Raw genomic sequence first — 25,908 nt, 5'->3', positions numbered from 1 at the left:
ATGATACAAATAAATGGAAAGATATCCTATGCTCATGGATTAAGAGAACAGTATTGCTAAAATGTCAACACTACACAAAGCAACCTATAGACTTAATGGAATCCTCATCAAAATGCCAATAGCAATTTTCACAGAATTAGAATGAGTAATCCTAACATTTGTGTGGAACCACAAGACACCCCAAATAGCCAAAGCAATCTTGAGTTTTAGTGAAAACTAAAGGTATCACAATCCCAGATTTCAAGATAGACTACAAATCTGTAGTAATCCAAACAGTATGGTACTGGCATAAAAATATACACATAGATCAATGGAACGGAATAGAAATCCCAGAAATAAATCCATGGTTTATAGGTATTTAATCTATGACAATGGAGGCAAGAATATCCAATGGGAAAAAGTCTCTTCAACAAATGGAGTTGGGAAAACTGGACAGCAATACACAAAAGAATGAAACTGATCACTTTAACATTTGATTTTTTAAATCTGCTCAGATTTAGTTGTTTTGTATGATATGAGACAAGTCCAACTTATTTTTTTACAAAAAATAACCGATTTTATGGAAGTATTTATTGAATGATACCTAATACCTCACCACTCTGCTATATGTAATCAATTAAAAATCAAATACATTTATATGCATAGATCTATTTCTGGAAACTTTCGTATTTGTTATTTGAGCTGATTTCTTCTCTGTGGCCATTTGTAATAGACAGAATAACGGGCCGTCAAGGATGTCTTCAGGCTAAACCACAGAATGTGTGAATACGTTACCTTACTGGCAAAATGAATTTTGCAGGTGTGATTAAGTTAAGTCTATTGAGTTGGGGAGATGACGCTGAACAATCCTGGTGGGCCCAATGCGCGGTTCCTCATGAGCAAAAGGCTGAGGTAGGAGAGTCAACACCAACAAGGAAGGGCGATGGCTGAAGCACAGTCAGAGACACGGGATTGAGAAAGTCTCCACCGGCCATTGCTGGCTCCCATGGTGGATGGAGGCACTAACCAAGGAATGCAAGTGGCCTGTAGAAGGTCAACATGCAAGGACAGAGATTCTCCCTTATCATCTCCACTGAGGAATGCAGCCCTGTGAACACCTAGAGTTTAACCTAAACTTCTGTCCTCCAGAGCTTTAAGATAATCAGTTTCTATTGTTTTAAGTCACTAAATTTGATGTGATTTGTTACCACAGCAGTAAGAAACAAAAATACCATCCATCATGACCTTCACTTGGTAGTGCTCTGTAATAAGCACTGTTGAGTGAGAGCCCAGGTCTCCGTGCACTGTTCTTCAGAAGTCTCCAGCCTTCCTTGATCTAACACTTACAAAGCAATTCAACTCATAAATAACCACAGACACACCTGCTGCGTGTACATGCATATATGCACATATATGTGTGCATGTCCAGATATGCCAAACTTCTTGGGACTTTAGAACATCAGACATATAGAACAGCATTTCTCAAAGTAGGGTCGAAGGACACTAGAAGTCCCAAGACCCTTTTAGGAGAGTCTCAAGATTCTCCTTTTGCTGTTCATTTATATGTTACAACAGACCGACTATAGAAACAGACCTGAGAATCCAGCCATCTTCCACCAAACAGATATTAAGTATCTTTTCAAAAATAAAAAACAAAGCCACTCTCCTTGTGTTATGGAAACAAAAATATGTGTGATTTATGTTACATCTAATGATTTTCTTATGGTCATTTAAGAAAAACTAAAAATACACACTTTAAAATGTTCTAAACTTCAAGTCTCATCAGATAAATGTCAACCAGTGCAATGCACACAAGGAAAGCCTCACTGTAATCTTTAAGAATTTGCTGGAGGTGAAAGTAGTACGCAGAACAAAAAAAGATTTAAAACTGTTAATACATGTTAAGTTTTAAGCAAGATATATTTATGATGCCAAGTTTCCCTATGAATGAACACATCTCTTTCATGTACATATCTGCTTTTATTAAATAGTATCTGATGAAAAACAATAGTATCTGATGACTTCCAATAACATTTTAAAATTATTTCAAAACATTGTGTGTTTTTTGGTAAGTTTGTTGCTAAATAATTAGTACTTTTGTTTCTGCTTTATGAAGTTTAAAAATGTTATAAGCATGTTTTATTTATTTTATAAGGTCCTACTATACTTTTAAAAATGGTATATTTTCTATTTTCTGTAACCCTTGGGATATTCCTTAAAATTATCTTTAGATTCTTTGGGATGTTTGTTATCATAGGCAAAAATTTCCTACCTTTTCAATACTTACAAGTGTGTTTTTTCTCAGTGCCTAATTACACCATCTAAGATTTTCAGTAGAATACTGAGCAAATCTGTAAGAACAGGGCATCTTGTGTGCAGGTGCCTGTAATTGCCTTAAATTAAAGGAAGGTTTCAAAAATTCAGCATTAATATGATATTTGCTAGAGGAACTTTTTCTAGGTTAATATTGTTAAATCAGGATAAGAAACATTTCTGTTTTCCTATATTCCTACAATTTTTAATGCCAATAAATAAGTGTTGAATATCACCACATAATTTCTCTGTACTGTTAACATTTAACATAAGGTTAGACTAGACTCTGGCAGTTACAAATATACCCCAAACCTCACTGCATTACCAGAATAAATACTTTCCTTAAATTACATCATTGTCTGTCACAGGATAAATGGGATATCTTAATACTTCTGTATCTACTAAAGAGTTTGTGTCTTTAATTTAAAACATTCTCATAGGAGTGTCTGGGTGCCTCAGTCATTAAAAGTCTACCTTTGCCTCAGATCATGATCCTGTGGTCCTGGGTTCGAGCCCCACATCTGGGTCCCTGCTCAGCAGGGAGTCTGCTTCTCCCTCTCCCCCTCCCCCTGCTTGCATTCCCTCTCTCACTGTCTCTCTCCCTTTCTCTCAAATAAATAAATAAAATCTTTTTAAAAATTTAAAAAGTATATATTCTTACAAAGAAAATTCCATGCCCAGGCAACTTCAATCATAAATTCCTACAAATCCTTCCAAGAGGATATAAAAATAGAAAAAAAAACAATTTGCTTTAAGAAGTTAGTATGGTGTAACCCTGATATGATCTGAAGAAGAGAATTGTAAGAAAGGAAAATATCAGGAAATTATCTCTCATTAACATAGGTATGAAAATAATAAATAAAATATTAGCTAGTGTAGTTCAGCAATGTCTAAAACTATAAATAGACCATGATTAATTGGTGTATATTCCAAGGTTGGTTTAATATTAAAAAAATAAATCAACGTAATTCACTATATTAAAAAATAAAGGCACAAAGACAGCAATCTTGATGGTTGCAAAGTACAGCATTTGATAAATTGAAATAGCGGGAAGAAGAATTCAAAAATTCAGAAATTGATGGAAAGTTTCTTAATCTGTTAAGGATCATTTAATATATATATATATATATATATATATATATATATATATATGTAAGCAACACCTTCTTCCTGGACAGTTTGAAAGCTTTCTTTTTGATCTGAAGAAGAAGAAAAGAGGTCTACTGTCAAAACGTCTTTTTCCCTTGTGTGGGAAGTCCCAGCCAGTGCAATAGCAAGGTCAGAAAGAGCCAAGTGTGAAGATTCAAAGTAAAGGAAAGCTGTGATGATTTGCACATGACATTCTCATGTACACAGAAAACATAAAAGAGCTCACTGTTAAATTAGGTTAATAAGTGAGTTTGGTAAAGTCACTCAGTTCTGGATCTGATCCATGCTAGATCTATAATCTGTTGCTGATCAAAAAGTATTAATTGATGGCATGAGCTAACAACATACACTTATAAACAGATTTAATAGCAATACATAAGGACTCCACACAAAAATTAAAGAGCTAAATAAATGAGAAAAATGTAAGGTGTTGGACTGGAAAATGCAATACTACGAAGATGCCATCAACTTCCAATTGAGCTGTTGATTAGTCAAGACGACAGAGCTTTTTACAGTCCGTATTTACGAAGTAGTTCTAAATCCATATAAAAATGTAAAAGGCCAGGCTCCTGCGTGACTCAGTCAGTTAAGCATCTGACTTTTGATTTCAGACAAGATCGGGCGCATTCAGGGTGGTATGGCCGTAGACTGACTTTTGATTTCAGCTCAGGTCGTGATCTCAGGGTCGTTGAGATCGAGCCCTGAATTGGGCTCTGTGCTCAGCATGGAGTCTGCTTCAGAGTCTCTCTCCTTCTCTCTCTGCCCCTCAAATAAATAAATAAATCTTTAAAGGAAATGGAAAGGGCCAAGAATAGAAGAGATGATCCTACGGAATCAAAACAAAACTGGAGACCCAAGATTACCAGGGGCAAAGGGAATGCGATAAAGATGTAATGAAGACAACATCACTGTCCTGGAACAAAAATGGAAAAAACTGGACTGAGAATCATAAGAGAGGCTGGAAAGGGATCCACAGATAGTTGGACATCTGATTGACGGAAAGGTGACACCCATGCTGAGGAAGAAAGAGTTAAGTTTTTTATATGTAACTGTTTCTTCATTAAGAGAATATTCTTATTTCTACATTCCTTTTTGAAGCAGGTGGCATACCAGGTGTCTTACAGATCTAAAAGTAAAAGGTAAAACAATAATATTCCTGGAAAACATAGAGGACTCTCTTCTTGAACTTAAGAAAGGAAAAATGTCTTATGCAAGACACAGCAAGCACTAGCCATAAAGTAAAAAATTAATAAATATGCAAAGCAAGAATTTCCATTCATTATGATAGCTAAGGAAAGCAAAACTGTCAGGCACTGTGTCAAGGAGACAATTCCCATACTTCTGACAATGGACTTACATATGAAATACACTTCTTCCTTTTTTTTTTTTTTTTTTTTGGAAGGTGGGAAAGGAGCAGAGGGAAAGGGAAAGAGAATCTCAAGCAGACCACCCTGCCCTGCTGAGTGTGGACCCCAATGTGGGGCTTTATCTCAAGACCCTGAGATCATGACCTGAGCCAAAATCAAGAGTTGGACACTCAACTGACTGAGCCACCCGGGCACCCCTAAAATATATTTTGAAGTCTTTCAAATCACTCTGAAAATGAGAGTGCCATAAAAATGGGGAAAATATTGCAGATTTACCTCTAAAAAGAGATCATTGCTGTGTCCGCGATGGTTGACAAAACATCAAACTTCCTTCATTAGAAGGGGAATGCAAACAAAATCATAGTGAGGTGGCTAGAAGAGCTATATTTCGAAGGTGGACTATGGAAACACAGTTAAAGAGATTGTGAATTGATTGAATCACTTCAGAAAACTATTTGTCTGTATCTACTCAAGGTAAACACGTACCTACTGTCACTCAGCAATTCTATCCTTAGGCATATTCGCAACAAAAAACAAGTGTGTGTGTGTGTGTGTGTGTGTGTGTGTGTGTGTGTGTTCCCTGAAAGCCCCAAACAAATTTTCATGGACATATTAGTCATAATAATCCAATGTTAAGCATCACCAAAATGCCCATCAAAAATAGAATAGGGACTAAACAATGCTGTATTCTTAGAATACTACTGGAATTTGAAGAGCGAATATAACACACAGGGTATCTATAATAAATATGAAGGTGAGCAAAAGCAGCCAGGGACCGGCCAGGCTGTCTACTCTGTAGGCTAAGTACAGAAACAGGGGCAAATCTATGGTAAGCTACGACAGGGTTACCTTTGTAACTGGGTGGTGTGCCTGAGAAGAGTTATGAAGTGCACAGCTGTGTTCTGATAAGGTTCTGACAGTAACAGATGTGTTTTCAATGTTGAACACTCATTCAGATATAAATGTATGATTAAACACCTTTCTGTAAATTTCAATTAAATTAATTACTACTGGGGCGCCTAGGTGGCTTAGTGGGTTAAAGCCTCTGCCTTTGGCTCAGGTCATGATCCCAGAATCCTGGGATAGAGCCTGGCCTCAGGCTTTCTGCTCAGCAGGGAGTCTGCTTCCCTTCCTCTCTCTCTCTCTCAGCCTACCTCTCTGCCTCCTTGTGATCTCTGTCAAATAGATAAAATCTTCAAAAGAATTAATTACTGCCATCTCTATTGACAATGCTCTTTATCTGCAACTCCTGTGTGTTCTTCTCAACCTCAGATTCACAAGTCTATCTGATTACTCAATATTTCCACTGGGCATCAAGTGGACATACCAAAAGTCATCTGTTCAAAGGCAAAATCCTGATCTTTCTTCTCAACTACCCTGGACCTGCAGCCTCCCTATTTTGGTTGATGGCAACCCCACCCTTCCATTGAGACAAAAACTAGGGAGTCGTCATTGATTCTGCTCTTGCTTGCCTGCTACCAACCCCTTCTGCTCAGGAAATAGGGTTGCCTCTACTTCCAAATATATGCGGATCCCCACCACTTCCCCCTCTTCCAGTGTTTGCTGCCTGGTCCAAGGCACCATAATTATTTGCCTAGGTGACTAGAACACTTTGGTCCCTGTTTCAACCTGTGCCCCCTTTCCTCCATTCTCCATAGAGTTAGTGTGATTCCTGCAGGACCGGAATTGCATCTGTGGACAGAACCGTCTGGACTATCTGGATTAGGCAAATGTGAACTACCCATCCCCGGATGCCTCTCACTTTGCCCTTCTAAAGTATACAGATGGGAGTGAGGGGCACCTGGTGCATGACAGGAGGGAGCCGGGATTCATTCTGACCACCTGCTCAGACATGGGAGAAATGAGAGGGCCCAGAAGAAAGGTAGGAGACAAGTAAACAACTATGACTGGCCATGCCCAGTGGAGGCTTATTTGTAATCTATTTCTGAATTTACATCATTGCTAAGGTATGACTCTCTGGATATCCTTTAATTTAAAGTATTTAACCCCAAATCCTTAATTTAATGTCCTTACCCCATGAACAGTAAAATGGGGGTAGGGGGGTAAAGAGGTCGCAGGTCTCCTGGGCAGTGTAGCAGTAAGTAAATTGATGGATACGACCAAGGGTTAACCTTATTCACACTTTCTGTTCATTATGCAAATCCTGTCTCAGGGCGAGGCCTCCCTTGCCACCTGGGTGAAATTAGGGTGGATCCCATGACTTTTCTGGTGACTGTCAGATAATAAGAATGTAGCCACCATAGGCCATTTCCTTCGGCTTTTTGTCTATACGCATTTTTCAGGCATAAGCCTAATACCCATTCAACATGTCCCCTAAAACACAGAGAATGCGTTTCTTTGTCTTGAAATGCTTTCTTTGGAACACTTTTCAGAAGTTAGACGTACTGGGGACATGTGACTTCTAGCACACTGGCATTTTTCTTCAGAGAACTCCTTTTCTTCTTCTCCTTCTCCTTCTCCTTCTCCTTCTTCTTCTTCTTGGAGGGGAAGGGGGGCAGAGAGAGAAAGATTCCCAAGCGGGCTCCACATTGAGCATGGAGCCTGTCTTGGGGCTCGATCCCACAGTCTTAAGATCATGATCTGAGCTGAAATCAAGAATCAGATGCTTAGCCAGCTGAGCCACCCGGGCACCCCAGAGAAATCCTCTCCTCTGATCACTCCAGCTCTTCAAAACTGAGCTGCAGGAGGGCCCTGGGTTGTGGGTTCCCAAAGTCTCTTTTGACCACAGTCTTTGAGAGTCCTGTATCAGTCGTGTTTGGGATGTCTAGGCACTTGCCACTCTTCTTCTCCAGGGCACTAAGTCTATCTCGCATTCCTTTTAAGATCCTGTTCACAGGCTTTAGTGCTTTTCTTTAACTGGGCTCATTAAGCCCGTCAGCATGAACCTATCCCCCTCCTCCCCGCCGCCAAGCAGGATGGAGATGGACATTCACAATCGTGCCCTGGGGCCGGGGGAGGAACACGGGGTTTCTTATCATGGTTGTGTGGTCTTGGACATATTCAGGACAGCTCTTCTCTTCAGTTTCCATGTTGTAAATCAAGGCCTTTGACACCTGCTCGTTACGATGCCTGTGAATTTGATAAAGCAACAGCATGAGTGACTTGCATATGCCATGAGGGACCCTGACGACATGTATTCTGTGTGTTAATCACAGTGCTGTGAAGTATAAAGTTTGAAAAATAATTCCTAAATTCATACTCTCATTAACCCAGTGCAGTACATCTTCTAGTACATTTATTGATGTCAGAAGAAAAAAAAAAAGCAAATGTATGGGTGTGTATCTGTGTGTGCACACATAGGCACATGGAAACATGCAGTTTTCCTGATTCCAGTCAAGCATCCAAGCTCCAAGCTCCCTGCTTCCTGTGTGTGAGCAGAGTACAAGCCACGGTGTGCCTCCAGCATGACGTTCTGTGCGGACAGTGGGTGGCAAAGCAGACCGGGATTCCCAACCCCCTGTCCTTAAAAGACTGAGATCAAGCCATGCTTATTTTCTGACCACAACACTGTGAAGCTTGAAGTCAACCAACAGCCAGCCCTTACCTGTCCAACTCTGAGGAAACCATTCTTCTAAATTTCTCTTAATCTGAACATCTGTTCTCTCTGGGTCAACTGTCAACAAATCTTCCTCTCAAAGTGCTTGAGCACTAACCATTAATATGTTCTATTTGAGAAAGTAATAATCCATCGCCTGGATAAGAGGTTCTTACTGAATCTTAAAACAATAGTAGGACAATGGGGCACCTGGGTGGCTCAGTGGGTTAAGCCTCTGCCTTCAGCTCAGGTCATGATCCCGGGGTCCTGGGATCGAGCCCCACATCGGGTTCTCTGCTCAGCAGGGAGCCTGCTTCCCTTCCTCTCTCTCTGCCTGCCTCTCTGCCTGCTTGTGATCTCTCTCTGTCAAATAAATAAATAAAAATCTTTAAAAATATAAAAAAAATAGTAGGACAAAAATCTTACTTTTCTGGGGGCTTCAGCAAGTTATTTCAAGGAAGTGTCCTTTGGTTTTCTTGAGAGCACTACTTAGATATTATTTAACACTACCTTCTTAAGTGCCACATCATAATAAAACCTTCACATATTCAAATATTCAACCTGAGTCTGGTAGTGTCCCTCAAAATCAATAAAACATTTTTTAAAAGCTTAAAATTGTGTAATCCCCCCCACTGCAGCTCTGGTTAAAGTTTTCATTTTGTGTCTTCATGATAAGGATCTGAATATTAGCAAATGTAAATGTTCTCAAATTCCATATACTGGGGGCCAGTGACAAGTGGAGAGTATAGGCTTGCCTCCCTCAAGCAAGTGTGTAAGAACATGAGTATAATTAAGAAATTTGGGGACTCAGACTGGACCACCATAAGTAAAGAAGTAGGAAGAAATTATTGTATGACATGAATCTTAATACTTGTCAGGATTTCTCTGATGCTTGAAATAATAGTATTATTAAGTACTATGCACCTGGATAACAATGACAGAGTGTCTTGTTTTCATAATTGCTAGGAATAGACTTCAGATGTCTAGGGAGACATAAACACTAAGAACTAATTCAAATCGGTCCTTTATTTTTCAGATACTGTTCCTCTGCCTAATCCAACCAATTTCCCCATGACTTACAACGAGGAGACTTCCACTGCTCACACATTAATTCCTGCATTTATCCACCTCATATATATTGAACTAAGTTCCTGTAAGATTCCAGGTACTGGAGATTATGTTGCTTACAGACCCACTGAGGCTTCCTCTCTGGTTTCTAGTTGATTCATGACCTCACCTGAATCCTGCTATAATTTTTCTCTCGTTTATCTTATTTATCAAATTCTTGTGATTTGACCCTACCATCCTTGACTCTGTGTGCAACCTGTATTACTGGCACATTGTTGGTACTCACATCAAAGGGGTTTTAGTTCCCAGGAGGTTGTTCCTGAGTGGGGGTGGATGAGGTATTCTATGACTACTCTACTGTCATCTGTTGGTCTCCCTCGGTAAAGGACAGTCTATGGAGAGCAAAAGAAGAAAAGTGGAAGCCAATCTTTTATACCATTCACTTTCATTGATTAACTCAACATTTCTAGCAACCTTCCAAAGACAAGAGTGGAACTTTGTCTTACAACAGGAGAAACAGAAAGAATGGGTTTAGGTGAAAGGATATTCTCCCCACTTCTCACTACCAAAATTTAGGCCTCCATCCCAAAAGTTCCGGCAAGATCCAGGCATAGAGTCAGTTTTTTCTGCACCTGTTGACACAATGGCTTTGGAACTCCCTGAAATTCTAAGTAGCATCCTCTATAGGATAGGTCTAATACTGTGTGTTTGTGCGGGTGTGTGTGTCAATATAGGCAACAATTTCAGAACTTAAGGGGAGAAGAGTGCAAAAGAAATTTTGCTACTTGTCTTTCAGTATGTTTGTTGTTTCTAATTTCATATCATGAATACCTTAGTTTTAGTCACTTTTATATAATACCTGCTATATGTATTTGTTCAGGTAAAATAGGTAGACATAGACATTGAGACAGGAAGAGTTCTCTTTTTGCTGCTTTTCCTCATCCCTCCTCTCTCCCTAGACAGTTTTCTTTAGGCTCATGATGTGATGACAACACTCACATAACTGACTCCTCAAGATACATGGACAGTCCAGAGAGCTCTTCTCTGCTCTAGACCCATTGCCAAGATGATGGTCTTTACCCCAAAAGAAAAGAAAATGTGTTCTATCTTATCTGCTGTCACCACCACCCATCATTTTATGCAACTTGGAAAGTTAGTTTTGATGCCATTCTCCATTTCTTGCAAAGATAATTGATCACTTAGACCTGGTGTATTATTATTTCTAGCAAATCTCTTCCCTCTGTTTTAGCCACGTTCTCAATATTGTAGTCAAAGTTAACCATCATCTCTCTTCTCTTCTGGAACTCTAAGAGCCTCCTAAACAATCAACACACAACTTTATTTATTCACCATTCATTCCTTTCTCCACATACAACCAAAGACGCCTTTCAAACTCTAATGTTCAAAGTCTATGGGACCTGCGATGCCCCATAGAATCTGGGGCTGCATTTGGGTTCTGGTCCTATGCCATTCCCCCACACATGCTGCAATTCGAACTCTCTTAATGTTCCTTCAAGTTCTCAATTTCACCATGAACCCTGGCACCCCTGCCCCAAGCCCTTTGCATAGGGCATCTACTCACCCAAATGTCCTCAATCTCTATCCCCAGGCAGGGGTCAAGGCCCTCTATCCCTAGGCAGGGGTCAAGGCACAGTCACATCTTCCCACGAAAGCTTATTCTGGCTTCCCTGTGGGACCCGTGCCTTCTCCACGACCCTGCGCATCACGTTCTTCTCCACATTCCCCATTATGTTGGAAATGCTTTAAGTTTGATGTTAGTCTAATGTTGGGTGGGTGATGACCTACTAGCCTGGAGACAACCTCAGATGAACTCGTAACTTTTCAAGTGTCTCTGGCAGCTCTCCCCTTGCCTCATCCTTTTAGCCTTTTAAACCTACTCATTTTTTTGGAACAATGTGACACATACATTTGTTAGAAATACAAGTTGCCGCCTATCCATTTTTCTCCCTTCACGTAACTGTATACATGATTCAATGTGGGCCAATACTCTTCCCCAAAATTCTGAGCTTAAGGAACTTCATGGTAGCAACCTTGAAAGAAGTAAAACTTCTCTGAATACTGTGTTTGGGCCAGTAGCTTTTTGTGTTTATGGATGTGGTGTCTGTCACAGTGGTGATAGGAGGAGAGATTGCAAGAGCAGAAGCGGCAGGGACAAGCAACAAGACCAGTTGGGGTTGAAGAGGGTGGCACAGCGGCTTTCCAACATTATCTGCAAAGAAACTCAAATTTGGGGCGCCTGGGTGGCTCAGTGGGTTAAAGCCTCTGCCTTTCGCTCAGGTCATGATTCCAGGGTCCTGGGATCGAGCCCCACATCGGGCTCTCTGCTCAGCAGGGAGCCAGCTTCCTCCTCCCTCTCTCTCTGCCTGCCTCTCTGCCTACTTGTGATCTCTGTCTGTCAAATAAAATAAATAAAATATTAAAAGAAAGAAACTCAAATTTGAAGATCATCTACAGCTGAAAAATAGTCTTTGAGGCAGCAGCAAAAGACAGTGTAATGTCCCAGAAAAAAATACCTCCATCTCTTCAAGGAAGATCCTCAGTGTTCAAATAACCATTCACTAGGGATCAAATTGGCAACAAAATAAAACAAAGAGCAAATCTGAGTCAAGCAGGTTGGTTGCTTGTGTCTCACACAAATAAATGATTAGGTTTTTTATTTCCAACCTATACCTGTTTTTCTTTTCATTAGGAGTTTTCTCAAGAAATATATACTTTAAGGCCCCAATATAAGAGTAACAAAAATCCTTTTGTAACTTTTCTACATTTTGGAGTATCTACATTATAAAATTCTTGTCTCATGGTCCCCTCATTCTTAGTTATAATTTGGTGTTAATACAGGCAAATTAGGTTCTTCCCCAAGACCATGTCTTCATATTCCCCCCAGGAAGCATGGAAGTCAATGGAGTCACTCAAAATTGCTGAATTTACTCATATTTATTTGTGAATTATTTGATTAAATGATAGTATTGATAACGACAATGAACATTCAATTTAATAATCTCCCTTCAAATATCCTCCACCCTCCCCGGGCATCCACCGTCCTCCATAAACCATTACTCATGGCGCTCACACGACTCTTTTTCCTGTTCATTAAATACACTAATTTTGACTGAGAAAACAGCTCCTCCTCTTCTTTTCAAGATGCAAGTGTGAAACGTATGATGAAAAAATGAATCACTTCTGGGAGGAGCTGTTAGGAAGAATGTAAGTGTATGAATGAAATAGCAATTTGCAAGCATAAATGGAAATTTCCACTCCACCAGCCCAGAGGGAGAAAGCAGCGGAAAACAGATTCAACAGTGACATAGACCCTGCCCACACTCACAGGTGCAGAGCAACCTGGCCTGGGAGAGGTCAGAGAGTATAGAGTAGACAGCATGGCTGGGGGAGGTGGTGGTGGGTATGCACTGGAGCTCGTCGCCAGGTGTGGGGAGGGACAGTCTCGATGGGATGTGTCTCCTTGTGCTCAGAACCATCAGTATGGGCACGGACAGGGCAGTCTGAGCATCAGTCTGGAACTGTCTTTCCAACCAAGACAAGAGACCTGAACCCTATGCATATCAGGTTGTCCTGCAAGCTCCGGGCTCTGTGTCTGGGCTTCCTGTTGAACTTCACAACACACCTGATGGCACAGGTTACCTGCCCATTTCATAGGCAAGCAAACAGGGACAGGGCTGGGTGATCCCCACATTGGTGGCTAGCCCCAGCTTCAAGGGGCCTGGGAGTGTTTTCTTTGGGGGGGGGAGTTGGAGGGGGCAAGAAGCCACACCTTAGGGCTGCTCTAAAGTTCAGGGAAGCTTGAGGAAGGGACAAAAAGAAGCTGATGGCTCCTGACCACACTGCTCCCAACCCTGGCTGGAGGGGGAGGTGTTAGCTCCGAGAAGCCACAGACTCTGGACTAAAGCATCTTGCACTCTTAACCCAGTTTTGCCATTTTTCATCCTTCTTAATCTGGACTGAGGGTTTCAACTCCATAACCATATCAACTCCATTTCAACACCATAACCCTGCAGGAGGGTTTCCCCTCCTGCAGGGTTATGGTGAGGATCCCACAATAGGACACCTATAACACACAGTCAGTACTTCATAAATGTTTTCCCTGTGAAGATGTGTAGCCCAGTGCCCAGCACTGAGTGAATGTCAGAGAGCATTTGATAATGCAATTAATAAATTAATTAATTGTACTAAGAGACAGGAAGTAAACAGCAAAGGAAAATGCATAGGAATCATAAAATATCCACTCAGAAGATGGAAAGACATTAAGAGCTATAAATGGGCTGGATTTCTCTAGTGCCAGGGAGAAGAAGGCATTGAGAAGATCCATTTCCTTTTCTACATTTTATTTCACAGTATTGTCTTATTTGCTAAGAGTGGCTTCATGTTCTGCAAGCTGCAGGAACTATGAGACCTAAATGCACCCCTGCCCAGCACCACCGGGTGAAGAACTGACATTTGTTAACTTGTTGCAGTCTTCTTTTATTTTATAAGCTTCCCCTTTTCCCCATTCCTTGAGATGACCTTGACCATCATTCATTATTGGTCTTTGGGAGAACACAGGTCTGCAAGGAAACAGACACCGTCCTTAGGAGCATGAGGGACACCACTCCACAGATTGTCACAAAGGGACACTGACAGGGGCAGGGTCACACAGCCCGCCCCGGCTGGCTTGGTTATATGACCAGAAACTACATTCAATTGAAATCTTAGATAGATGAGACTTCCATCCAATGCTACATCAGAAAGTCACATCTCAGGTATCTTCCCCACCAACATGTAACAATAAAGGAGATTTTTAAAAAGCAAATAAACATGGCCTGAGATTCCCAGGCAGAATGGATCTATACACTCATATCGCCACCTTTGTTCCAAACACAAACCCTCAGCCATTATAGAAAATGTGAGGATAGAAAATTCAAATTTCACAGCCGTGTTCAGAAACAAAGCTATCATCTCCACAGGCCAGAAATGTAAGTGGAAAGTGGCCAGCAGGAGCCAGGGCTTGGGCGTGGGTCAGGACACAGACTCAGGCTCCCGACATCTCCTGCAGGTGACAGGAGGTGGGGGCAGAGTGGGGCGGCTGCTTGGGCTGGACTGGGGCTCTGCACCTGGGGCAGGACTCCAGAAACAGCTGTTGCCAATGACTTCCTGGGCCACCGCAGGGGAATTTACGTTTTCAAAGCTCTTCTTAAGAGACAATAGAATTTGATGAATACTAAATTGGTACAAATGTGGACATCTATTGAGATGGATAAAGGAAATCACAACATATTATACATTTTTAAAAGCTGGAAAATGCCACCAACATCACAAATCTAGAAAAATAACAGTATGTATTCACTAATGAACTGATCTAGTGCTCTAACAATTTGCATCTTGTATTTTTACATATTTCTTTACCGAATTCTTCGTGCTTATGCTTTACAGAGCAATGGCATTTCATAGAACGCCATGTGTCTTATTACTATGTATTATAAATTCTCTCTAGAGGGCATATGAAGGTTATGCAGACTTGGTTCTAGCACAGTTGATATAAATAATTTTTGTGATATTGATACTTTGTTTTTCTTCTTTTGGACCTACAGTTATTTGTTGACAATGACTTATAAATTTTTGGTAGCTTTGAGAAATTTGAGAAAACTTCTAGTAAGTTTTTATTAGTGAGGCAATTGTAAAATTGGTGGCATTCCAAAATTGAGTGACCAGTGACTAATAAATACCCTCGAATTAATACTCATTAACTGATTTGTTATAGCAACTTCCTTTAGTGTGACTTAACTTTTTATCTATATCTATGTCATTCTTCAAATAATGTTGACAATAAATTTAGAGAAAGGTCTCTGTGTAAATATGATTCATTTTTCTTCATTAATTAAATTTCAAACAATCTAAGAACCTACTTGTTACTTCTTTTTGAAACACATCTTTTTCTCTTAGTGACTTAAGCTGGGGTCTGGGAGCAGGAGTGAGGACTTGGTTTACTGGATACAGTTTCAGTTTTACAAGATAAAAAAGTTCTGAAGATGGACTTCTGGTGATGGCCCCAGAACAACATGAATGCATTTAATGTTGATATGAGTACACTTAAATATAGTTAATATGGTCATTTAAAATTTTTTATTTATTTTTAATTTTTTGAAGATTTTATTTATTTATTTGAGAGTGAAGGAGAAAGAACAGGAGCAGGGAGAGGGGCAAAGGGAAAGGGAGAAGCAGGGAGCCCAACATGGAGATTGATCCCAGGACCCCGAGATCATGACCGGAGGTGAAGGCAGATGCTTAACTAACTGAGCCACCCACGTGCCCCAATATGATATGGTAATTTTTTTTAAGTAATATGGGGTTCAAACTCACAATTTGGAGATCAAGAGTCAGATGCTCTACCAACTGAGGCATCCAGGCACCCCTAATACGGTCATTTTTATTTTATGTATATTTCACCATAATAAACAAAAAGAATGTGATTGATCTATATGTACTAAGAAATAACCACTATCAGCTATAGTATGACAAGAAAATAATGTCAAAAAATAGAGAAACATTAACATCTTTATTGAAACGAGCTACCACATCCACAAGCCAAACTTCAAAAATCATACATTCTAAACATTATGAAATCTTAGTACAGGGGACATCCCATAAGTAGATAAATGTCTTTATGACTCTGAGCAGAGTAGAAGTATTTCTACTTTTGTTCTACAGAACAAAACAACACAGAAAACAAAAACATCTATCCAATAATTATATGATCAGAGCACTAAACTCTACCTTTTACTGTCTAGCCTGTGAGAGGCAGATAGTAGCAGGGAAAGGCCATTTCGATCATTCTCTCCACAAATATTTATCAACCACGAGCAATTTCCTAAGAACTAAGTACTGGGAAGGCAGCAGTTGTTAAACAACCAAAACCATGTCGTTAGGGAGCTCAAATTATAGTGAGGATACACAGACAATAAAGATAATTTTTAAAGTAAAATATAGACCATGTTAACACTAGGGTCCCCAGGTTCAGTGAATTAAAACAGAGGACAGTAATCGGTACTTACTTATGCTAAGAATTGCTCACTGTTTATCTGAAATTCAAATGTAATGGGCACCCTGTGTTTTTTCTGCTAAATGTGGTGGTCCTGCTAATTAAGCAGAACTTATTTAATAAAAAATTTGATGAGCACTGTTGAGAGGAGGAAGATTCAGGGGCAGTTACGTAAAAAATAAAAATGTGAAGGCTTTTGATCAGAGGAAGACATATAAGTCGACAAGACGACATAGAGAGAAAAACACCAAGTGTCAGAGGTCGTCATGTTGGAACATTCCCATTTTGGTTCTACAGAATCGAGGTGAGGTCAAGGGCAGCTGCGGTTGAACAAACGGAATACAAAGTTCATTTGAGAGAAAACCGTCACCCTGCACATAGCATGCTGATGGCAGTCTGATGAGGGAATATGGCGCCTAAGACATACACTGTATCTACAGAGGCCCCCTTCATGCTCTGTGACCAGCATGCTGACCACAGGTATGGGCAGGGATTTGAAAGACACTTGGACCACCAAGAAATAATAAAGGAAAAGAATCCTGGTTGATTAAGGGAATGAGAGTGCCTGCTGAAAGGTCTCTGGGCACCGAGGTTGGATTTTTCATCTACTACCTCTGGCTCCCATGTGAGTAGAACCCGCCATGGGCAGGTATGGATTCCATCTTCCATCAGCTCAGTGGTCAGAAGTGACAGAGACCAAAAGTGCCACAAGCTCCTTCCTGGGGAATCTGTGCTCCACTGGTCTGACAGGGACAGAAAACCTCAGCAAGCCTTCCACAGATCTCCACCCCCTTGTTGGCCAAAGGGAAGAAGAAAGAGTCACCACCTCCATTCTGTCTATGAGTTCACTATTTATCAGGTCACAATAGAATAAAACTATCACTGAAACTTCAACGCTTGTATCTGGCCGTCTCACAATGGCTCAGAGACAGTAACCGGAGGCTCACATCTCTGCTTCCCATCTGGGACCGATGTGCATCTTAGATATTTAAAAGTAATGTTTGTAAGGGTCACCCATACCCACCTTCCTTGTAGGTTCTTGTGCTCGTCTTTTTCCCTAAGTCATTTCCCACAACATCATCCACAGTCTGCTGGCCTCTGCACCTGCTGGACATGCACTTGGACATGCACTTAAGGACATCTTTGGGCTATTCCATATCCATTTCCCCATGACACCAGGATGGTTTTCCTTTAGAATATTTGGGGATCAAAACTGTGTGGCTGGCTCACATCACTGTCCCTCCAGTCCCTCACCAACCCATCCTGGGTTACAGCCACACCTCCACCAGCTTCATCTCCACATGGTTTTTTGTCCCTCATTCATTCCCTTCTACATCCACTAATTCCTTTAATCAGTGATGCCCACCTTTGCATGTTAATGCAGCCATATGACATATAAGAAGTATGTACTCTGTGTCAGGTACATGAGACATGCTTTCTAGCCACAAGCCCATTTTATCCGTGAGCTACTCTTAACCTACCCAAATATAAGGCTGACACTAAGTCCAGAATTATTTCTACGGAATTCTATTGTCTTATGTACAAAACTGAAATGAGATTCAGTCCAAGCTGTCTAATTCAGACTCAATCACATAAGAAACCTGTTCTTATCTGTTACCATCCATTTCAGAAGATTCTAGACAGAAAAAAAAAAAAAAAAAAACCCATAAAAATCAGGAAGATATACATAGGACAGTTAGTTGACAGTGGGGTTAATTGTCTCTTTGGACTGAATTGTGTCATCAGAAAAATTCATATCCATGTCCTAAACTCCATCTCTGTAAATGTAACCTAATCTGGGGATATGGTCTTTGCAGCTGTAATAAAGGATCTTGAGATGAGATCATACTCAATTTAGGTTGGATCCCAAATCCAATGAGTGGTTTCCTTATAGGAGAAGGAAGAGAGAGAATTTTGACGCAGAGAAACAGAGGGAAAAGTCCCATAAAGGTGCAGGCGGAGAATGGAGGGCAGCCAACAGCCAAGGAATGCTAAGCTTCACTGGTGGTCACCAGAAGCTAGGAGAGAAGCATGAAACGGGGTCTCTCTCACATGGTCCAGAAGCAATCAACCCAGCCGACACCTTGATTTTAGATGTCTGGCCTCCAGAACTGACAGAATAAGTCTCTGTTGTTTTAAGTCAGCCAGTTTGTGGTCATTTGTCATGGTGCCCCTGGGACACCAGTATACTATAAACAGAAACTGTTGTCCTCGCTTCAAGGATGTCCCTGATTGATCATTAGTGTGAGCAGTGAGCTCAATAGAAGAGCAACACATTGGGATGTGCAGGGAAACTGTTTCTGTCTCTCCTCCTGTATTTCCCTCTCAGGCACTTTATTGTCTCTGCTGGACGGTGTGAGGCAGGGAATTCCCGTTCATGTGGGCGTCCAGGTGGCTCTTTTGCAAATACATCCTTTCTAGCTGTGGTTTCGTTGGGTGTTGAAAACACCCAATAAATATTACCTCTTTTCCTCTGTTTGAATGTTGTAGAAATTGAAAAACAAAGTTGATTATAAGATGGAAACCAAAGTGTGATCTTTAATCTGACAAAGTCTAAGCTGGTGGGTAGAGTATGGTCTTGTGTGGAGACAAGTGGGCTTTGCATACTAAGCTGCAGAACTAAGCACATTTACTCACAGTGCTGGGCACTGAGGCTTTCTCCTTCCTGGTGGACCAGACAGAGCAGCAGAAGCAGCAGAACATCTGCTCTCCACAGAGCAAAATGAGGAGATTAAACAAGCTTACCTAATGTAATCTTCCTAAATTCTCCAATCAAAATGAGCCATGCTGCTGCCCCTGGGATGAAGCAAGTGAGAGGACAGGAGACACCTGGTGGGTGCCACCAAAGACGTTGCATCGCCATGGAGGGAAGAAGCATTTACTGCTGTAAAATCTAAAGGTCTACATTTAAGAAGAGAAAGCTATAGATGACCATATTGACCTTTCCCAAGACAACTTTACCAGTAATTAATGTAATTAAAGAATGCTACGTTGTCCTGAAAACAAATGATCTACTTAAAGAAGAGTCACCACTTCCTTTCTCAATGCCCCAACAGCATTTTGCCTTTATATTTATGGTAGGGTTTTGGAAACAGTGTTATATATCAATATAATGTATATCAATTGATATAATGTATATCAATCTACATGTTTGACTTTCCCATTAGACAGTGAGAACACTTACATATTTTATTGATGTCTATATTCATTGCCTGATTTTGAAATTATTTCCTTCATTAAACTTTCTCTCTTCCATTGAATTATTAGCTCCACTCAACATGCTTCATACCCCTGAAAGTGAAAGCAGACTCCTGGGAATTAAAGAGTCATGTGAAGGGGTGACTGGGTGGCTCCAAAGGTTGGCTGTCCAATTCTTGATTTCAGCTCAGGTCGTGGTCTCAGGGTTGTGGGATCAAGCCCCACATTGGGCTCCACATTGAGCGTGGAGTCTGCTTGGGATTCTTTTTCTATCTCTCCCTCTTCTTGTCCCCACCATCTTTCCCAGTCTCAAAAAAAAAAAAAAAAAAAAGTAACATGAAGTAAATGCTTGATGTTTTTAATTTAAATCATATCATAGAAGCATAAGAGAATAAAAACACAAAGTGTGGTTTATGACCCAGAAATGATGACATATAAAGAAAATATAGGACACTGGGGAACTGGTAGGGTGTAATGGGAAAGATGGATAAAGGACATCCTTGAAATAAGGTGAAAAATCTAAACATCCCCGAGCTACAATTTATTAGTTCATTACAATCCTCTGGCCACCAGGTCGTTTGAGAGAAGTATGTGTAGGAAGAACAGGTCTGAATGAGGTTTCAAGGGGCTGGCCGCTCAAATGTTGATCCAGACCCACACATCCAAGTTAGAAGTGGTGGGTTTAAAAATTACACTGATATGGGGGACCTGGGTGCCTCCATTGGTGAAGCATCTGCCTTTGGCTCAGGTCATGATCCCAGGGTCCTGGGATGGAGTCCCGAATTGGGCTCCCTGCTCAGCGGGGAGCCTGCTTCTCCCTCTGCCTGCTGTTCCCCCTGCTTGTGCTCTCTCCTTCCCTACAAATAAATAAGTAAATCTTTTAAAAGAAACAAGAAAAAATTGCACTGATACAAACTCACTTAGTCATCTACTCATTCATTCATTCATTCATTCACTCAACAAACACTTTATCGAGCACCTCTTTTGTGTCAGACACTGGCATTATCTGCCTATGGGAGGCAACTGGACATGTGGGTTATAGCTTTTCCCTTATGGGATTTCTAGGGATGTCTTCATCTTAGCTTGCTTATCCTATTTGTGGTTTCACCACTGACATAGGCTTATTACAGCCCCTACTCTGCCCACTGGCTCATCACAGTGGGGGCTGGTTATTCTCAATAAGTTGTAGAAATGTTTCCTTTTGATGCTTCAACTCCCTTAAGATTATCAATTTTTATTCAAAGAAAATAGAATAATTTTGCTTTTATGAAAGATTTTCATGTTTTTATAAAGTTTAGTAATGCATGCTACTTTTTAATAAGCTAATAAAAAATTCCTAAATTTGAGTTAAGTATACATTTGTCGTCTGAAGTACAGCTTGAAGTGGTATTATTATAATTTTATATAGGTTAACATCAATTAGACCTAAAAATATATTCTAAAGTACTATTGTTCATAAAAAACATATGTAATGTTTTAACTAGATTCCTTGTATCTATGAATTAAGTTTTGTGCATTGTATTTTATTTTTTTGACTTATTAAATTTTTTTAAAGATTTTATTTATTTATTTGACACAGAGAGAGAGAGATCACAAGCAGGCAGACAGAGACAGAGAGGGAAGCAGGCTCCCTGCTAAGCAGAAAGCTCAATGCGGGGCTCAATCCCAGGACTCTGAGACCGTGACCTGAGCCAAAGGCAGGGGCTTAACCCACTGAGCCACCCAGGCGCCCCTAAATCGTTTTTGTTTTTTTTTTAAGATTTTATTTGTTTATTTGACAGAGAGAGAGAAAGAGAGGACAAGCAAGGGAGTGGCAGGCAGAGGGAGAGGGAGAAGCAGACTCCCCTGCTGAGCAGGGATCCCAATGCAGGACTCCATCCTAGCAACCTGGGATCATGACCTTAGCTGAAAGTAGACACTTAACTGACTCACCCAGGTGCCCCTAACTTCTTAGGTATTTTATTTTAGTTACAATATAGTTAGCATACAGAGTTTTATTAGTTGCATAATGATTCAAGTCTTCTGTATATCATCTGGTACTCATCACGACAAGTGCACCCTTCTGTCCCCAATATTTATGTCACCCATCCCCCTACCCACCACCTCTCTGGTAACCACCAGTTTGTTCTCTATACTTGAGTCTGCTTCTTGGTTTGTCTCTCTCTCTCTGATTTTTTTCCCTTTGTTCATCTGTGTTGTTTCTTAAATTCCACCTATGAGTGAAATCATATGATAATTGTCTTTCTCCGACTTCTTTCACTTAGCTTTCCACTCTCTAGCTCCATCCATGTGTGCAAATGACAAGATCTCATTCTTTTTTATGGCTGAGTAATATTTGATTGTATAATATACCACATCTTCTTTATGCATTCGTCTGTCCGTGGAAACTTAGACCGCTTCCATATCTTGACTATTGTAAGTGCTGCTGCTATAAACATAGCGGTGCATGTACCGTCTCACATTATGTTTTTCTATGCTTCGGGTAAATACCCTTTAGTGTGGCTAGTAGATCACCTTTTTTATTCTATTCATTCTATTTTTAATTTTTTGAGGGAACTCCAGAGTGTTTTCTGCAGTGGCTGCACCAGTTTGCATTCCCCCCAGTGGTGCAAAGGGTTCCTTTTTCTCCACATACTTGCCAACACCTGTTGGTTCTTGTGTTGTTGATTTTAGTCATTCTGACAGGTGTGAGGTGGGATCTCTCTGTGGTTTTGACTTGTGTTTCCCTGATGCCGAGTGATGTGGAGCACTTTTTTATGTGTCTGTTGGCCATCTGGATGTCTTCTTTAGAGAAATGTCTGTTCATGTCTTCTGCCCATTCTGTAATTGGATTATTTGGTTTTTGTGTGTTGTGTAAGTTCTCTATATATTTTAGATACTAATCCTTTATCAAACGTGATTTGCAAATATCTTCTCCCATTCTGTGGGTTGACTTTTAGTTTTGCTGACTGTTTCCTTCATTGTGCAAAGCTTTTTATTTTGGCATAGTCCCAATAGTTTATTTTTGCTTTTATTTCCCTTACCTCGGGAGACACATCTAGAAAAATGTTGCTAAGGCCAGAGAGCACAGGGAAATGGCTGCCTGTGCTCTCTTCTAGGATTTTTATGATTTCAGGCCTCACATTTAAGTCTTTAATCCGTTTTGAGCTTTTTTTGTATATGGTGTAAGAAAGTGGCCCATTTTCACCCTTTTGCATGTAGCTCTTTTCCCAACACCATTTGTTGAAGAGACTTTTTCCCTCATTACATATTCTTTCCTGCTTTGTCAAAGATAGATTGACCACATAATCATGGGTTTGTTTCTGGGCTTTCTATCCTATTCCATTGATCTATGTGTTTATTTTTGTGCCAATACCATGGTTTTTTGATTACTTTACAAATTAAGTTTTTAAAATATTTATTGTTTTCTTTCTGTTGTTCACTCTCCCACTGTTTTGGCTTTCATGAAAATATCCATAATTTTTACCTTTCACAATCACAAATATTTTCCTGATAGCAACAAAGATTGGAAAATATATTTAGATACATTTTAATGCAAAAATATGTAAGTTGGTAAAAATGTGCTTGCCAGGGGAGGATGTTTTCCAAAATCTGACAGGAGATATTTAAAAACTGTAATAATCAGTACTCCATTGTACATAAGAACAAGTCAGTGTAAAGGGAAATGAGACATTACTGTGGAATATGAATTATATGTGCAATTTGCCACTTCTGAATTATGGAAACTTGAGTGGGTATTTTCCACCTATTGCCTGAATTTGTCTCCTATCCTGGCATCTGTAATCCCAGTTTGCTGGGCCTATCTGTGTATGTGCATCTGTCCTGGGGTCCATCTTATTAAATTTTCCTCCTGGATTATTTATTTATCAAATGTTCACAAACTTGTTTTGAAGTACCACTGAGGCAGATAAGTCCAGAGACCGTAAGTGAACTGCGATATGAATCTCTGTCATAAGAAGGGAAATAATCAAGATTAGAGCAGAGATCAATGAAGTAGAAACCAGAGATACAGTAGAACGTATCAATGAAACTAGAAGCTGGTTTTTTGAAAGAATCAATAAGATCGATAAACCATTGGCCACACTAATCCAAAAGAAAAGAGAGAAAGCCCAAATTAATAAAATTATGAATGAAAAGGGAGAGATCACAGCTAACACCAAGGAAGTAGAAACAATCACCAGAAGTTATTATCAACAGTTATATGCCAATAAGCTAAGCAACCTAGATGAAATGGATGCATTCCTGGAAAACTGTAAACTCCCAAAATTGAACCAGGAAGAAATTGACAACCTGAATAGACCATAACTAGTAACGAGATTGAAGCAGTGATCAAAAATCTCCCAAAAAACAAGAGCCCAGGACCTGATGGATTCCCTGGGGAATTCTACCAAACTTTCAGAGAAGAAATAACACCTATTCTCCTGAAGCTGTTTCAAAAAATTGAAGCAGAAGGAAAACTTCCAGACTCTTTCTATGAAGCCAGCATTACCCTGATCCCCAAACCAGGCAAAGACCCTAACAAAAAGGAGAATTTCAGACCAATATCACTGATGAATATGGATGCTAAGATTCTCAACAAGATCCTAGCAAACAGGATCCAATAGCACATTAAAGAGATTATCCACCATGACCAGGTGGGATTCATTCCTGGGCTACAAGGATGGTTCAACATTCGCAAACCAATCAATGTGATAGAACAAATTAATATGAGATGAGAGAAGAACCACATGGTCCTCTCAATTGATGCAGAAAAAGCATTTGACAAAATCCAGCATCCGTTCTTGATTAAAACGCTTCAAAGTATAGGGATAGAGGGAACATTCCTGAACTTCATAAAAATCTATCTATGAAAGACCCACAGCAAATATCATCCTCAATGGGAAAAAGCTTGCAGCCTTCCCGTTGAGATCAGGAACACGACAAGGATGCCCACTCTCACCACTCTTGTTCAACATAGTATTAGAAGTCCTAGCAACAGCAATCAGACAACAAAGAGAAATAAAAGGTATCCAAATTGGCAATGAAGAAGTCAAACTCTCTCTCTTCACAGATGACATGATTCTTTCTATGGAAAACCCAAAAGACTCCACTCCCAAACTACTAGAACTCATACAACAATTCAGCAACATGGCAGGATACAAAGTCAATGTACAGAAATCAGTGGCTTTCTTATACACTAACAATGAAAATACAGAAAGGAAAATTAGAGAATCGATTCCATTTACTATAGCACCAAGAACCATAAATACCTGGGAATAAACCTAACCAAAGAGGTAAAGGATCTGTACTCGAGGAACTACAGAACACTCATGAAAGAAATTGAAGAAGACACAAAAAGATGGAAGACCATTCCATGCTCTTGGATCGGAAGAATAAACATTGTTAAAATGTCTATACTGCCTAGAGCAATCTATACTTTTAATGCCTTTCTGATCAAAATTCCACTGGTATCTTTCAAAGAGCTGGAGTAAATAATCCTAAAATTTTATGGAATCAGAAGAGACCCTGAATCGCTAAGGAAATGTTGAAAAGCAAAAATAAAACTGGGGGTATCACGTTACCTGATTTGAAGCTTTACTACAAAAAGCTGTGATCACCAAGACACCATGGTACTGGCATCAAAACAGACACATAGACCAGTGGAACAGAGTAGAGAGCCCAGAGATGGACCCTCAACTCTATGGGCAAATAATCTTTGACAAAACAGGAAAAAATATACAGTGGAAAAAAGACAGTCTCTTCAATAAATGGTGCTGGTTTCCCAGCTATATGTAGAAGAATGAAACTCGGCTGGACAGCTATATGTAGAAGAATGAAACTCGGCCATTCTCTTACACCGTACACAAAGTTAAACTCAAAATGGATAAAAGACCTCAACGTGAGACAGGAATCCATCAGAATCCTAGAGGAGAACATAGGCAGTAACCTCTTCGGTATCAGCCACAGCAACTTCTTTCAAGATATGTCTCCAAAAGCAAAGGAAACAAAAGCGAAAATGAACTTTTGGGACTTCATCAAGATCAAAAGCTTCTGCACAGCAAAGGAAACAGTCAAGAAAACAAAGAGGCCACCCACGGAATGGGAGAAGATATTTGCAAATGACAGTACAGACAAAAGGTTGATATCCAGGATCTATAAAGAGCTCCTCAAACTCAACACACACAAAACAGATAATCATGTCAAAAAATGGGCATAAGATATGAACAGACACTTCTCCAATGAAGACA

The sequence above is a fragment of the Enhydra lutris genome, unplaced genomic scaffold (assembly GCF_002288905.1).
Source record: "Enhydra lutris kenyoni isolate GAN:26980312 unplaced genomic scaffold, ASM228890v2 scaffoldscaffold51, whole genome shotgun sequence".
NCBI lineage: Eukaryota > Metazoa > Chordata > Mammalia > Carnivora > Mustelidae > Enhydra > Enhydra lutris.
Note: the sequence above shows the minus strand (reverse complement) of the source record.